Consider the following 14,555-nt stretch of genomic DNA (forward strand, 5'->3'; position numbering starts at 1 on the left):
CTGATATAGATACTGCATTACTTACATCTGCTGTTGACTCAAATTTGAATCCACATTTTCCAAACCCTGGGTGACTGGGAAAAGAATAGGGATGTTAAAAAGCAGGTAATGGTAAATGAGTAACGAGGCATGAAATAGGAAAACCTTAAACAATGAATAGTCTTGCAGCATCTTCAAGACTGGCAAAACATGTACATGGTATCATGAGCTGTTATCGGCACAACCCCCTTCAGATTAAACTTTCATGGGTCGCACCCATGAAAGCTCATTTTTATTAGTCTGTTTGTTTTTTTAAGTTTCTCCAGTTACAGACTAATACAGCCACCCCTCTGAAACTAGGGATGTAATAATGTAGTTGGTTAAACAATTAACTGATCGATTAATTCTGCTGGCACCTTTCCTCCCCCAGCAGCACTGCCAAGTAAGTTTTTTAGCAGGCTGGCCAGCAGCCTGGCTCAGTCCCAGTTTGCACCAGGTCTCAGAAGCTACCCCCGCTGAAGCTCTGCAAGGAAAGTACTTTAGGAGCCAGCAGCCAAGGAGCAGGGGTTGCTCTAGGAACCCAGCACAAACTGGGACTGAGTGCTTGTAGCGCTAACCCCTATCGATTAACCATGTAATCAACAACATTTTGTAACCAATTACACACTTAACATCCCTATGAATAACTGCTGAAAGACTCAGCAGTTCCATGACTACATGCCCCTGCAGAAGCAAGTGGCTCCCCAGAGAGCCGTGAGCACCAGAAGCTGGCTTTTAAGCCAGCTCCTGCCTGCCAGCCCGGCTTCTAGGGAGCCAGCTTCCACAGCACACTGCTGCCTATGATTTTTTTAAAGGAGGGAAGAGGATTCACTCAAACTTAAGGGCAAGAACAGTATCTAGTTCCCTTTCTCTGCTGTGTCGGATTGCATTTCTCTGGTCAGCCAACATTCAATGGCATGATGGTAGATTTCACAGTCCCAGCAAGTAGAAGGAAGCAAGGCACTTGCTCCTCCTGTTCATGCTGCTACGATGGTGAAGTTTGCTTCACGCTCTTCTGTCTGCAAAGGTCACTTTTTGGTGTATTGACTCAGCATTTGCAGGCTTCCAAGTGACCCCCAGAAAAGCAATACTGAGAAACTAGCAACCTATTCCCATTAATATTACCAAACCAAGACAATTCCAAATTAACTTTTTTAAAAGCTTTAGTTAAGTGTAGGTAGTTTGTACTCGTTGAACTTCAGATTGTACACCACAGTACTGCCCACTACAGATATTCAAAAATGTATAATTCTGAAGGTTAAAAATGAGGTTGTTTTCACTTTTTGTTTCTGAGCCTTAAGCTTGGCATTTTCAGGCTCTTTTCTGCCACAAGGAGGCTAGATTTTGGGTTTGTTTTTTTAAATGGTTGGTGAGATTTTTATAGAACCACAATTCCATGAGTGAGGGCTTTCAGAAAATCAAATATTACAGACCTCATAACCACTGCAGGAGATCAAAACACACAACTCAACTGGGCTTAAAAAAATGCAAAGTCTTTGCACAGTACTGAATGTTCCTCCCCACACTTATAGACTAAGTCTTGAGCCAGGATAATGAATTCTGAAGGCAGCACTTTTTTACTCTATAAAAATCTTGTCCATTGTAAACAAAATGCTGTCCAAGAAAGTCAAAATCTGAAGTGTCTAGAACTTTGGGTTATAGAGAGAGCTCCCAATGTGAACAAATGCAATGTCTTTGCCATGTTTGTGCAAAATATGCTTAATAGAATAGGGAGTTTATGATAAAAGCATGATATTTACTACAGGAAACAGGTTGGGGGGGTGGAAGTAATCTCTACCTGTTGAAAGTAATTTTCCTCAATTCAATTGTGGAAAGCCCCCAACTATAAAAATCAAAGTGAAAATGATTTTTTTAATAGTACCAAGGTTGGGGAGGGGGGAAGAAATCCTATTGAAAGTCACATCATTACAAAGACAAAGGGACAAGCTATTACTAATCAATTTAAATATGCTGACATCTCACTTTACACAATCTTAAAGGCAGAAGAGATGTTTAAAGAAGAACTAAGGGGCAGTGCCCCCTGCTCACTACACACTACCCCTGTGGAGGTAGGCAGCCCCAGCTCTGCCCTTGGCCACCCCAAGGCCAGGCCAGCCTCAACTCTCCCACCCCGACTGGCCACTGGGGGGTTGGGCTGGAGTGAGGAAGGCCTGGCTTCCTCCTGGCCTCCAGGAAGAGCCCAGTCCTAAGGCTGCCCTGTCTCTCCCCCCTCTGGCCAGGCCCTTTCCTGCTCCCCCCCCGCCTTCACATCTCCATTCCTCCCTGGGCCGAGCCCAGTTTTCTCCCCAGCCACCAGGGGAGAGGGAGTTGGGCCGGGCTGAAGCTGTAGCTAGCTCACCTGTCTCCCTAGCTGCCAAGAAGGGCTGAGCCAACGCTCTTCCTGTCTCCCCAGGAGGGTCCGAGGCTACTGCAGTCCTGAGACCACCCAGGCTCTTGCCCCCTTACACCTTTTATTCCCCCATCCTTGGCTCTTTCCTCCCTTGGCCACCAGGGTGGGGGTCCTGTGAGGTAACATGCAGCTCCCTTCCCTCCCCACCTCAGCTACCAGGAGGCCTCACCAGGCCCCCGCTCTTCCCCCTCAGCCACTGAGTACCAGGGAGGGAAAGGGAAGAACAGAGGGGAGGGGCTGCGGGACGCAGAGAGATGTGATGATGTCACTGTCATCCTACAGGAAAACGTTTTTTAAATATATAGAGATTTATACTGGTCATTGCCACAATACTCATGCATGCCTCTCACAATGAGGTCATGATGCTTAATTTAATATTAGAAACATTTCCAGCTACAACTATGAGGTAAGAATAAGACTATTTCAGAATTTACCACAAAAATATTCGAGAACATATACACAAAACGTATACTAACAAGCTAGTTGCAAGTAAATTCCATTTTGCAAAAATGTTGTTACAATTATTAAAGTATGACAGTTCCTCTACAATTACATCACTTAATTCCTCACCTACTAGCTTGCACAATATCAACATTTGTACAATACAGGTTGGACCTCGCAGGCCCAGCACCCTCGGGACCTGACCAGTTTGGACAAGAGGCGATTTGAGAGCACTAGCCTGCCCCCTAAGCTCCGCTCCCCAGCCTCCTGTATTATAATTGTATCTGAAGACAACCACACCCAATCAAGACTAGATCCCCAATGCAACTGACACTGCACAAATAGGATCTCTGCCTCAAAATTTACAAGTAAAAATTTTAAAACTACAAGACAATGAAACAAGTAAAAGCTCAACTAACTTTGATTCTCTAAACAGTTACAGAAGCTTAAAGTTTGTAAAAGGGTGTATGCAGAAGCCTCAGAAACAGCTTACTTTCAAAAGTGCATAAGAGATGGTATTACACCAGACACTTAAGTAACTTAAAAGGGAGGCACTTAAGCACTTTTGAAAATATCACCTGTCTATTTGGAGTGCCCACAAATCAATTTCATGGCAATTCAATAGAGAGAGAGGGGGCAAAAGAGACTAACATTATTTAAATTAAAAGTACTATTACTAAGACACAAACCTATGGATTTTTCAAGATGTGAAGTGAAACAGATTCCTGGTAGGTTACACCACAAAGTACACTTACCAAGCATTATTTCAATAGTGGCCATTTATGTACAAATACCTATGCTAGTTTACCAACACAGTTAGTACAGTGGAGGCATCAGAGGAAAGTTTTGGAAGGCCAGCAATACAATTGGAATACAGGCAGTCCCTGGGTTACGTACAAGATAGGGACTGTAGGTTTGTTCTTAAGTTGAATTTGTATGTAAGTCAGAACTGGTACGTATTGTAGGGGAAACTCTAGCCAAACATTTCTCCTGAGCTCAGTTTTATTCTCCCACACCTCACTTCCCTCAGTCTTTTATTCTCAAGCTGAGGTGTCTGCTGAGAAAAGCCGCTCCACGTCTCCCTGGTCTGCTGCGGGGGGCGCTAGCTTCGCGTCTCCCTGGTCTGCTGGGGGGGGGGAAGCAGCTAGTGCCCGGTTGCCTGACCCCGTTTGTAAGTAGGGATCCGATGTAAGTCGGATCCATGTAACCCGGGGACTGCCTGTATAGTACCGTATATTCCGGCGTACAAGACGACCTCTGAAGTTAAAAAACATCCCCCAAAAATCGGGGGTCGTCTTGTACGCCGGATGCCCCGCCGCCGGAGCCCCTCCGCGGCTTTGAAAGCCTCGGGGGAAGCCGGCGGCGGGGCATCCCAGGCGCGCATGGGCTGCCCGCCCGCCGGAGCCCCTCCGCGGCTTTGAAAGCCTCGGGGGAAGCCGGCGGGGGGGGCATCCCAGGCGCGCATGGGCTGCCCGCCCGCCGGAGCCCCTCCGCGGCTTTGAAAGCCTTGGGGGAAGCCGGCGGGGGGGCATCCCAGGCGCGCATGGGCTGCCCGCCCGCCGGAGCCCCTCCGCGGCTTTGAAAGCCTCGGGGGAAGCCGGCGGCGGGGCATCCCAGGCGCGCATGGGCTGCCCCCCTCCGGAGCCCCGCGGAGGGGCTCCGGAGGGGGGGCAGCCCATGCGCGCCTGGGATGCCCCCCGCCGGCTTCCCCCGAGGCTTTCAAAGCCGCGGAGGGGCTCCGGCGGGGGGGGGGGAGCCCAGGCGCTCCTGGCGGCTTTGCTCCCGGTGCCTCTGGTCTGCTGGGGACCATCTCCAGCAGACCAGGGACACCGGGAGCAAAGGAGGCGGAAGGGCGCTGGGGTATAAGATGAAACCCTATCTTTTAATTAAAAAGATAGGGGGTCGTCTTATACGCCCAGTCGCCCTATACGCCGGAAAATACGGTATTATGTTGAATTTTCTGATTTATGAGTGGGACGCATTTTGTTCAAGGGCCATCTAACATCATCCGAAAACATTTAGCACCATCATACATAGGTATGTTTAAAAAAAAAAGCTACACGCTGTAAATAAGGGGAAACGAATGCGCTCCCCCAAACTGTGTAACCTAGTACACTGTGTATAGTATCGCTTACTAGATATAAACACTAAACAAGAACAGGCAAATAAAAGAACCCTCCATAATAGCGCCAAGAGGATCTGAGAACAGCCCAGACCAGCTATTAAGGACGATAAACATTTCCCCGGCAAAAGCCACGGCGCTTCCCGCTCCATTGCGCCGGCCGCCCCGAACGCGAAGAATGCAGGAGAGCAACAGCCCCTGCGGGCTACCTCGCCCCAAGGCAGGCGGGAAGGTCTTGCCGAGGACCCTCTAGTAGGGGCCCGACCCGCACCAGAAGCAGCCGAGGGCGAGCCACGTCCCCAGCCCCGCTAACCTGTCGCACCCCCGCCGGGCAGCCGGGAGAGCCGCTGCAGACCCCGCGAGCAGCCCGCGAGCAGCGCTCGCTCCCGGGTCGGTCTCGCTGCTCCCCCGCCCGCCCGCCCGGGCTTCACCTTCACCCCGTGGCAGGGCAGCGGCAGCTGCGCCCCGCAAGGCTCGGCCCTCGAGCCGGTTGCAAGCGCCTCCCGTGGCGCCCGGCCAGAGGGACCGGCAGGAAGCCCCCCGCCCCCCCGGGCCAGGCCGGGCGCGGAGCCAGAGCGGCGCCCCCGATGTTTTTATACAAACCCCGGCGGCGGCAGGAACCTGTCCGCGTCCCGGAGACGTCAGCGCGCGCTCGCCGCCCAGAGGGAGGAAGGCGCGCGCGCGCACGCGGCGGGAGGGTGGTAGCCGCACAGCTGACTGCCCGCGCGCGGAGCCACGCGCCTGACCCGCTGACCGTCCCCACGCGCCTGCCTGCTGTGCGGGGGTGCGCTGCCTGGGTTAACCTGGGTTACCGGGCCCTGCCTCCGCCAACGGCCAATGGCAGAGCTGCCCGGGAAGGTGACAGAAAGGGCCTGGGGGGGCAAGGAGAGAAGCAGATGTGAGGGAGCCCTGGCCAGCCTTAATCCGGCCCCCTTGTGAGCGGGCAGGGTAGTGCAGTCCTTCCATTACCCTGCCTCAGCGTGTGCCCAGGGGTCCCTTTTCCCCTTGGATGTGGCGAATGAGTCAAAGAACTACATTAAAAGAAAGGATAAGCCTATGGTTACAATATCTGTGTGTCACCCACATAACCAAGATTGTTTGTACCACAGGCAGGCGCACACACAGGAGGAGTGCAAAGGGTGTGAAAGCAACCCCTATGATCATTAATGGGGCTCATTCTGGCCAACTGGCACAAGGCTGGGGTGGCACATTGCCCCAGCTCTCCTCACCCCATGCTTCAGCAGGCCAGGGGAAGGCTGGGGCTGATCTCTCCCCTCCTCTGCCCAGGAGTAAGGCCAGGGGTGAGGACTGCTCCTGGAGGATGAGGATGGGAAATCAGCCCCAGTCTTCCCCTGGCCGGCCAGTTGGGACCATAGGGTGCATTTGCACCATTGCGATCCACATTTACCCAAAAAAAATACACATGCCCCAGAAATTCCTGCAGATGGTGCTGATAGGTGTCTACATGACACTGGGAGAGTTACACCAAAAATTTTAGATGAAGCTGCTAATTGCGTGTTACTCTTTGAGGGGTGCACAGCTTAAAACATAGGGCCTGATTTTCAGAAGAGCCCAGCATTTACAATACAACTGAAGTGAATGGGATCTGCCACTGTTGACTGCCTGTGGAACTAAGTAAGAATGCTTTAAAGCAGTGGTTCCTAAACTTTTCAGCATCATGCCCCCTTTTTGATTTTTGAAAAACCCTCACTTGCCCTCCCTCCCCCAACAGCAAAAAAAACCCCAAACAAAAAAACTGACCAGGGCAGCAAAACTTGATGGGGGAGGGGGGAGAAAGACTGGGTTACCTTGCTCCGTGCCCCCCCCCCCCCCCCCCAGTTTGGGAACCCATCCTTTAAAGTGTTTGAGGAACAGGGGTCCTAAATTTTCATTCTGGCTGTATTCCTGGGGGCCTAACACTTAGATTTTCTTTCTTTGTTTTTCCATCTGTAAAAATAGTATTATTTAAGTTCCAGGAATATCAAGAGAATTAATCAGGGTGCATCTGCACAGTAGGGCTTACCTTGAAATAAGGTTCATAAATTGAACAATGTCAATTACATAGCTTATTTCAAAATAGCTGATTTTGAATTGGGAGTGTCTACACTGTACTTATTTCAAAATAGAACACTGTTCCTCCAGCTTCCCTTACTCCCCATACAATGAGGGTAACAGGAGTCAAAGTAAGAAGCCCTCCAGCTTGACAGTATTTCGAAATAGTCCGCGTCTACACAACAGGCAGTTACGTTATTTCAAAATCCTAGTTATTTCGAAATAATGTTGCTGTATATACATACCCTTAGTGTCCCTAAAGTGCTTTGAACATATGAAGTGCTACAAAAATGCTAAGTATTCTGAAAAATCAGGTCCTAGTTGTCTTAAATTGGGGTGCCCAGTCATTGAGCTACAGTATACAACACTAGTGTTGACTTTTCAAAATGTTTACCTTAATGTCCTGGTGCTTCAGTTTCCTATCTGTAAAAGCCCTTCCTGGCTCTAAATTTCCTCTTCAGCAAGCTCTTTAAAGGTGGACCTGAGTGCAAAAGGAAACTGATAAAAATTCCTGGGCCAAATCCCGTGACATGCTTAACTCAGGACTCAAACAATTTACGATGCATCCCAACTTGAAATTTGATAATTTTGGTTCATAGAAAATTGTCATTCTGAAATTTCAGTTCAGGTCAAAACAAATATTCACTCCCCCAATTTCCCCCAAATATGCAACTTTGAAAAACTTAATTCTAGAAACATGGTGTTACATAAAAGATGATTTCAGATGGCTCGTTTATGAAACTGACATAATTCATCAGTTTCACTGCTGCCCAGCACTGAACAGTCCCATGGATCTGACCTGTGAAACTGACATGAACAATGTCTGCAGCAGACTACTGCAAATCCTGGTTTCTGCCAGCCCCAGGGCAGCCCAGACACATGGACTGCCCTAGGGACAGGGCTAGGAAATCCTAAGGCCAGGAACCTTAGGGCTGCCTGCCAGTCCAATTGGCTTTCTGGGCTGCCTGACTTATTCATGAGTCTAGCTCCACATCAGGAAACCTAGAAATCCATTTTGAGATTCAACAAAAATTCGTCATACCTTAAGTGTTTTCTCAAAAACATACTTTGCCCTAACCTCTCTAACTGGAGTGTTTCTTAGCCCTGTTTCCTTCTCATGTATACGTGTAACTCTTGTCTGGAGACATCAGCAAGCTGATCGCACTATCATTTACCCATCTTTTCTTTTTCTCATGGAAAAGGTAGAAAAATTAGCTCAGATAATCAAAGACAGAAATAGTAGGTGATTGCACAGGTTAGAAAATAACGAATAAAACCTACAGCTTAAGTAGAGATATAAATATACTGACTATTTTTTAAAGCTAAAAATAAGTTGACAAATACTGTTCATTTTAGTTAAGTAACAGAGCATCTTTCAGAAGATAAGACATTCAGAAAATAAGTTGTGTGTGAATGATAAATAAAACAGAAGTAGAGTCATTTTTGATTACAGGCAGTCCCCGGGTTACGTACAAGATAGGGACTGTAGGTTTGTTCTTAAGTTGAATCTGTATGTAAGTCAGAACTGGCGTCCAGATTCAGCCGCTGCTGAAACTGATCAGTTTCAACAGCGGCTGAATCTGGACGCCAGTTCTGACTTACATACAGATTCAACTTAAGAACCCCAGGCATCCCCAAGTCAGCTGCTGCTGAAACTCATCAGCGGCTGATTCCAGGAAGCCCGGGGCAGGGGCTTCCTGTAGTCAGCCACTGGTCAGTTTCAGCAGCAGCTGACTTGGGGACGCCTGGGGCAGAGCAGCTGGGGTGCTGCTGGGTTGGTCCAGTAGCGCCGCCGCTCCTCGGCGCTACTGGACCAACCCAGCAGCACCCAAGCTGCTCTGCCCCAGGCGTCCTGATTCAGCCGCTGCTGAAACTGACCAGCAGTGGCTGAATCAGGACGCCTAGGGCAGAGCAGCTGGGGTGCTGCCCGGTTGGTCCAGTAGCGCCCAGAGCGGCGCTACGGGACCAACTGGCAGCGCGCCTGCTGCTGTACCACAGGTGTCCGGAGCAAAGCCGCAGAGCACGGGGGCAGCGGGACAGCCCAGACGTGCCGTGGCTGTCCTGCTGCCCTTGGGCTCCGCGGCTTGACTCTGCTTTGCTCTGCTTAACCCCCCCCCCTCCGTTCCCCTGGTCTGCAGACCAGGGAGACGGGGTGGGGGGGGGCAAAGCAGAGCCAAGCCGCGGAGCACGCAGCCAGCTGACAGCCCAGACGCATCTGGGCTGTCAGCTGGCCGCGAGCTCCGCGGCTTGGCTCTGCTTTGCCCCTCCCCCCCCCCCCGTCCTCCTGGTCTGCAGACCAGGGGGACGGGGGGGCAAAGCAGAGCAAAGCAGAGCCAAGCCGCAGAGCGTGTGGGCAGCGGACAGCCCTGTCCGCTGCCCGCGTGTTCCGCCGCTTTGCTTCCTCTCCCTGGTCTGCTGGAGACCAGGGAGAGGAAGGGCCCTGTTCGTAACTGCGGATCCGACATAAGTCGGATCCGCGTAACTCGGGGACTGCCTGTACATGAAAAGTAAAAGAACAGTCATCTACTGAAGAAAAAAGGTACCAGACATTTTGATCTGTTTCATTTTTATAAACATTTGTTTTGATTTTCAACACATACAAAATGATGAACTTTATGGCTACGTCAACACTGCAGACTTTTTATGCAAGAACAGTTGTTCTTGCGCAAAAACTTGCAGAGCGTCTACACTGCACGCGTGTTCTTGCGCAAGTAAATTTACAGTAAAGAGTCGGAACAGAGGGCTTCTTGCACAAGAGTTATTCCTTGCTCTTGCGCAAGAAGGCAGCATGGACAGGCAACAGGGGTTTCTTGTGTAAGAAACCCCTATGGCTAAAATGACCATCAGAGCTTTCTTGCACAAGAGAGCGTCCACACTGCCATGGACGCTCTTGCGTAAAAGCACATGGCAGTGTGGACACGCTCTTGCGCAAAAAGCCTGCAGTGTAGATTAGCCTATGAATTAGTGTACGGAATTAAAGGAAAACAGATGAATAAGTAATAAGAATAAAATGGACAAATACTGCTGAAATGGTCAGGACCAAACTATGGGTCAAATTGTATCTTCTTTTACATCCTCACAGTTCTATTCCCTTCACCAAGGTTATTTGGATATAAATAAAAGCAGAGTCTGAAACTATGCCCTCAGACCCACATTCAGAACTCCAATTCAATTCTAGGGGAATTGCATATGTGTGGGGGGAATTTAGCCCTAAAAATTAGTTCATTTATTAATTTTGAACTTCACCCATTCATCTCAATACTAGTCAGAATATAATAGGTAGGTACACATAAATAAGCAGTCAGATGGATTCCAATTCTTAAAATGCTTCCTATTCTAGCTGGTTACATAGAGGGCATTTGTAACCATACCACATTTTGAATAGACTGATGGTAGACTTTTTGTTGGTTATGTTTTTCACTTACAAGTTTGAAATATGAAGTATCTTTTTAAAAGATTCAGACCTATGAGAGGATTATTTGAGTGCATCATGAAACAATAAGTTAATGTGTGTTGTTCATAGTATTATTTGAAAATATAAAGTATTTATAAAGAGAATTTAATAGCTGTACACTCCTCTAGTTAATTTTTGTTTTAAAAATTGAAGTCCCTTAGGCTATGTCTACACTACAGAGTTTTTTGGGATACCAGAGCTATCCTGGAAACTCTGTCGCTTCCAGGGAATGAATCCACTTTATCAGAATAGTTTCTGAAAAAGCGGGTACATTCTTTTGGAAGCCCTGTATTCCTCATTTTATGAAGAATAAGAGATCTTCCAAAAGAGGAGGTTTTTCCCCACATTTGGCCCCAGTGTATGCAGAATGCGATGTAGACATAGCTTTAGACAGCAGTGGAAATAGAATGGAAGAAGTGAGACATTCAAGTGAAAAAGTCAGAGGGGAAGAAGAAAAATATACAGATATACACTTTTCTGATTCTGCTGTTGCTTCTATTCTATCTCCTGCCTACCATACTTGAGAACACTCTGAGCAGTGCAAAGCACTGAAGAATCTGGTCCCTTGTGATAGTACTATAGTCTGGACCTCCCTGGTCTGGCAAACTCAGGACCTGAGGCAGGGGCAGCCCTAGATTAGCTGCCAGCACCTGGTGCCCTAGGCAAATCATGCAATTGTCGCCCCGACCTCCAAATCCCTCAACGATATTGCGCCACTATTTGGCACCCCATTTAACTTGGCCCCCTAGGCAACCACCTAGTTCACCTATATGGACAGGCCACCCCTGACCTGAGCAGTCCCAAACAAGGGAGTTTGCCAGATCAGGGGAGGTCAGGCCTCAGGCTCTCCCAGAGTTCTCCTCTTGGCCACCAGTCTGGGCAATGTGCTGCCCTGACCCACTAGTGGGGTTCCAATCTGGGTCAGCAGCCTCGCTCCAGCCAGTGGGGTTCCCTGTTTGCAGCCACTGGAGCTTTGCTCTAGGCCAAGGGGGCTCCCAGCCCCCAGCAGCTGGCCTGGTCTGGCCAGCAGGGCTCCCCGTAATTCTAGAATAACTGATTCACTGAAACTTATTAAATAACTGCTGGAAATAGCCAGGTCCATTTTATACTTGTAAACTGCTCCTACTTAACAACTGGAGCAGCATTCTGATTCCGGATGGATCCTCTATTTTAATTCCCGTGTGAAGTCACTTTACAGCTCCTCTACCTGACAAGATGACAATCATGAAATTCCAAATAAGAGAATACAGACTTCTCTTACTTTAAAAAAAAACAAACAAACAAACAAACCCACAGATGGTACATCTATGCTTATGGCAGCATATAGAACAGGCTCTCTCAGATGTCCTCAGAGAGACTATTTCCAGATTTTGAGGTCCCTAGCTGTAATAAAAAATGACGACACTTGAAAACAAAAATGGCACCAAAAAGAAGAGTGAGACATAATTTGAATATTTTATTTAACAAATGCTTTTCTAGTCTTTTCACATCTCTTATTTGCTTACATTTGCAGTGCTAAGCTGAGAGTATGTCACATTTTGATCTGATAGAAATTTGCAACTTATTTTTATGCACAACTTATCAAATGCCAAAAATTAACAAGTGTCTAAATTTGAGGCCCCCTATGAGCTTGAGTTCCAAGCCAAATAGACCTTCAGCCCCCCCCCCCCCCCCGACTCCCTACCCCCGATGTAGAGTACAGATACTGCACAGCTAGCACAGGTAAAAACAGCAGTGTAGATGATAAGACATGGCATGAGCAGAGATACACCAGAACCCCCAGTGGATATACTCTACCTGTCCTAGTAATACCTCCCACCTTTCCTATTCTAGCAGTGCAGTGTTCTGCAGTGAAAGGCTCCAGGAGAGAGCTGCCAAAGCCTTTTCCCATTCCATCCCCACTGCCAGAATCTTTCACTGTGGGTGCATCTACACTGCACCCTTATCTCAAAATAAGCTACACAATTTGCGTAGTTTGTTTTGAGGTAATTTTGAAATAGCTTATTTTGAAATTTGGGACTGTGTAGAAATAAAGCGCTATTCCAAAATGTCCATTACCCCCATGGAACAAGGGTTCCAGGGAAGCCAGAACAATGCACCCATTATTTCAAAATCTTTTTTGAAATAATGGGCTGCTTTAAAGATGCAAAATGGCTATTTTGGGATACTTCTGGTATTCTGAAATAGCTCCTCAGTGTAGACGTAGCCACAATGTGAGTGTAGTAGCACACTGCAGCGTGGAAACAGCCTGCCTTTCTATGTGGCCTGTAGCTACTCATATCAGCCACAAGTGCAGACAAATCCTTATTGTCAGAAGCAGTCACCCTCTCCTCTCTTCTCCCTAAATCCCAGGCTTTCCTTGAAACCATCTTGGTTTTCTCTGGGGGAGAGTTTCAGGAGCAACCTTAAAAAGTCACTTCATAGGTCCTCCTGTCTTTGTTCTAAATTATAATTTGGCTGTTTGCACAACTTCTTCCTTAGCTGCCAAGTGTTAAGAAATAATGTTCTTGTTATTCCTCTTCCATTCATAGGTGTTGATTCCATTCATTTTTTGATGTCCATTCCTACCAATTCAGGTAGTTACTTAACTCAAACACCTAGGCTATGTCTACACTGGCAGGTTCTTGCACCAGAAATATGCAAATGAGACTAAGCGTGGAATATCACTGAGCCTCATTTGCATGTCTAATGAGCCGCCATTTTGCAGAAGAGACTCTTGCACCAGAAGGAGCATCTACACTGCCCCTTCTTGTGCAAGAAAAACCTCTTCGCTGATTATTTTCAGGAATAACGGCATTACGCAGGAGGGTTTTTCTTGAGCAAGAAGGGGCAGTGTAGACACTCCTTCTGATGCAAGAGCCTCTTCTGCAAAAATGGGGGCTCATTAGATATGCAAATGAGGCTCAGCGATATTCCATGCTTAGCCTCATTTGCATATTTCTGGCGCAAGAACCCGCCAGTGTAGACATAGCCCTAGTTCTTATTCCCCTTGTCACAGTCCGTAACAATACAAAGTGGATGGATAAAGTGAGACAGTAATGCACATACCTCATACCTGTTTTATAAAAAATTTGCTACAATTGTATATGCACCAGTGAAAGCCTACCTGATCTAGGGCCTGATACAGAAAAACGCTGGGCATGGGCATATTTGACTCCCACACTATGGCAGGGTAAGTCTACACAGCAGCATTATTTCAGAATAACTGACATTATTCCGAAATAACAAAGAGCGTGTCTACACTACAAGCCTTTATTTTGAAATATCATCGAGCTGGAGGGCTTCTTACTGCGACTCATGGTAACTCTCATTCCATGAAGAATAAGGGAAGTCAAAGGAAGAGTGTTCTTCCCTCCACTTCCTGCTGTATAGACAGCGCCTAAAGCTGAGTTAAGCTATTTCGATTTAAGCTACACAATTGACGTAGCTTTAGACCTGTTGTGTAGACATAGCATAACTTTAGCTCTGCTGTGTAGACATACCCTAATTGACTTCACAGGAGCGGAGGTGCACAGCACTTTGCAGGAGGTACTCAGCACCCTCTGGGACTGAGTCTTGGCAACATACGAATTGAAGATTCTACCTGCTCTTCAGAGTCTCTTGTAAGTATCTAGATGCTCACAGTTTCTTTGAAACATAATTTTTTACTAACTACAATTGCCTAATCTACTCCATAGCTCTATACAGTGAATGAAACTAGTCACTTCCAGACAATAATTACTGCTCAGTTCTTATCCCTCAAAAATCATCCTCTCATTTGAAAGCAAATACTCAGTCTCTGTGAACACATTTTGACTGTTCTCTGTCATTGCTTTTAGCCTGATCACTTGGTAGATTTCTAACATAGCCTCTGTTCTTTTTCCACCTTTAAGAATAGCTTTTGTTTGCTCTGATGTGTTATTACAAAAGCATTCCAGTTCAGCTTCACGTCTGTGGTCTATTCAGCTATTATTTGTTTCGGTTATAGTATTATAAATGAATAACCCATCAAGTGACCAATCCAATTTGTTAGAAAGCCTAGAAAACTCTTAAGTAAAATGGAATTTATCATATTTCTT

The 14,555-nt window shown here is 47.3% G+C and overlaps 1 protein-coding gene across 6 annotated transcripts in view; it reads right to left on the minus strand.

Moving 5' to 3' along the window:
• Positions 1-14,555, minus strand: part of AGTPBP1 (ATP/GTP binding carboxypeptidase 1) — a 140,287-nt gene that overhangs the window by 107,466 nt on the left and 18,266 nt on the right. Inside the window, exon 2 of one of the 6 annotated variants that reach the window (XM_006135884.4) lies at positions 7,438-7,524. The exons of 2 other annotated variants lie outside the window; for them this stretch is intronic. The gene's annotated coding sequence lies outside the window, so the exon portion shown is untranslated. Of the gene's footprint in view, positions 1-25; positions 359-5,304; positions 5,343-5,594; positions 5,750-7,437; positions 7,525-14,555 lie in introns of those variants that run through there. 3 more of the 6 variants (XM_075931781.1, XM_075931782.1, XM_025177847.2) reach the window with 3 other exon arrangements.

The sequence above is a fragment of the Pelodiscus sinensis genome, chromosome 6 (genome assembly GCF_049634645.1).
Source record: "Pelodiscus sinensis isolate JC-2024 chromosome 6, ASM4963464v1, whole genome shotgun sequence".
NCBI classification, from domain to species: domain Eukaryota; kingdom Metazoa; phylum Chordata; order Testudines; family Trionychidae; genus Pelodiscus; species Pelodiscus sinensis.